Source organism: Aythya fuligula, chromosome 13 (genome assembly GCF_009819795.1).
Source record: "Aythya fuligula isolate bAytFul2 chromosome 13, bAytFul2.pri, whole genome shotgun sequence".
In the NCBI taxonomy this organism is placed as follows: domain Eukaryota; kingdom Metazoa; phylum Chordata; class Aves; order Anseriformes; family Anatidae; genus Aythya; species Aythya fuligula.
Window position 1 is genome coordinate 8,398,021 of NC_045571.1, and position 2,574 is coordinate 8,400,594.

Sequence of the window (2,574 nt, forward strand, 5' to 3'; positions counted from 1 at the left end):
ACTATAGTCAGGACTGTACTTCATGCTCACATCTACAAGCAATCCCTCCTAATATAAATGAATGCTGTTTATCCATACCTGAGGGAAGACTTTATTTTTAAGAATGCACATACAGATTATATATTTAAATTAATGAAGCTTGTAATGTATGTCAAGGACAAATTGTACGGACTTTTTTTAAAACTAGTTTTAGTGCTATCTGCAGCAGTTTTCACACATTCTTAAATTAGTCCGTGGACATTTTGAAGGTTAAAGAACAATGAACTCTGAGAACGTTAACATTAAGTTCAATGTGAAAAACAACATAAATCATATGCTGGCAGAGCGGCATTTCATTTTTGCCAGGGGCAAGGCAAAAAGCGTAAAAGCAACTGTGTTAAATGGAAACTTGTTACATTGAAAGTAAAGGGAAGGAGGAAATAGTAAGAACTAAAGCTGAAACTGAAAATTACACATTTATCATGGCTGTTTTCTGTGGTGTCTCTCCAATGCAAGCTTTACAACCAAAGGACTCCAAGACAGAGCATGTGGTGATTGGTAAATTGAAGAAGCGGTTGGCAATAAGTTAACTCCAAACTTTGGAGGGGTGCTCTCAGTATGCTTCTGGAAGAGCAAACGCTGCTCAGCACACCAGGAACGTCCGCTGCACTCATTAGTGCACACCGAGTACTCCATAAATTATTCCGCTGCCATCTTACCACTCATAGACAGGACTAAGACAAATATTCCCTCAGAAAAACAGCAGCTGGTATTTCACGTCTCTGTCATTAGGCCAAATTCTGTTAGGAATCTCCAACTAGTAAGTTCTGGCCCGGTATACAGCCAGGCTTCAGCCTCTCCATCTCAAGCTGCCCTGTATTCAGCGTACGGCCAGTCTGACACCATAGGTGCCAAAAAATACACCAGGTATGTGCTCTAAGCATGAGCAGCAAGTCAAGCACTTAAGTAAGTAACTTCACTGTCAATTTGAGGATAACATTTCTAACAGATGCAGCTGGATAGAAAATATACAGCATCTCTCACTCCCCTTCAGCCTCTTTTTCCTTGCAGTGGTTGAAATTTTACCACTTATGTCAACTTACCGTTGACATAAAGTCTAAGGCAAAAAAAAAAAAACAAAAAAACAAAAAAAACCACTTAACTGTTGGCTTTTTGGTGCCTGTTGTTGATGTGTTTACCTTTACCTCAAGTCTTCTTTTTATTAACAACATAATTGCAGAATTATTTCTGGTTACTACTGACCACTCTTGCTACATGCATTGCTTTCTGAATCTTCTCCTTTCTTAGTGCTGTAATATCCATGCTTGGGGTTGAAAAGAACCATTGGAAGCCATTTAGCCAAACACCCTGCTCCAAAGAGGGCTAAGTGTTAGTCTAGTTTGCTCAGCTTGCCTGTCCAGGCAAGTTTTGAGATACTCCAACAGCAGAGAACCCACAACCTCTCTGAACAACCTCTTCTACTGCTGAGTACCATGTTGTGAAGGTTTTGTTTTGTTTTGGTTTTGTGTAACTGTTGTGAAGGTGTTTTTTTGTTTGGTTGGTTGTTGCTGTTGTTGTTTTCTTTTATTTTCTTTTTCTTTTCCCACCAACTCTAATCAAAACCTTCCTTGTTGCAACTTGTGACCTTTGATTCTGGTTTGTTCTCATCTTAACAATCTGAACCGTTTTCCACCTTGTTTGATTCTTCCATGTGTTAAGAGTCCGTATGTTTACATTTTTATAAGAAAAAGGTCTGATCAACTGTTGAAATGCAACACATGTTAAAGCTGCAGCATGTTTCCATCATACAGTTGCAGGAAGTTTTGCTGCAGCCTGGCAAAGTAGTAGAGCGTGCACAGTCTTAAGCACTTGAGTAGTCCCACTGATCTTCAAAGGGATTATTCACATACTTAAGTTAAGCACATTATTAAATATTTTGATGGATCACAGTCTAGGTCACTGTTTCAGTATAAACTTGGGCCAGGTTTATATACCAACATCAGAAGATATTTTTTTCGAAGACTGTACAACACCTAGAGTTGAAAGTTAGTGACTACATGTACAACTACAAGGCACATTCTTCATAAAAGGGATTTGTTCTAGTTCTCTTGCATTATGGATATGTAACAGATATATGCAGTTTTATCACACTGTAACTGTAGTAATTTGATTTCAATATGTATGTAGACAGATATACAAAATAAAGTAAAGCTTGCTCGTTTAAACTATTTGCAAGTATAACTCAGGGAAGACTTTAGCTTATTATCTGTACATATTCAGTAGCTACTATAGAGAGACCAAAAGTACTGAAAGCAAATCTACCCTAGGTGTGTAATGAAATTTTAAACTTATAAGCAGCTAAGCACTGTCAAATAGAAAGACCATAATAAAATTATTAGTGTACTGCAAGGTGATTAAATTTACATAATGATATTAATGACTGGCTTTGATTAAGTGCTGGGGTGGGGGGAGGAGGGGGAGAGAATCCGATAAAATACAAAATCCCTAACTCTCATTTCTAACTTCATCATACTTCGTGCTTAGATTCAGTTGCAGGAGTAATAACAGCTGCTTTTTCATCACTTAAAATATGGG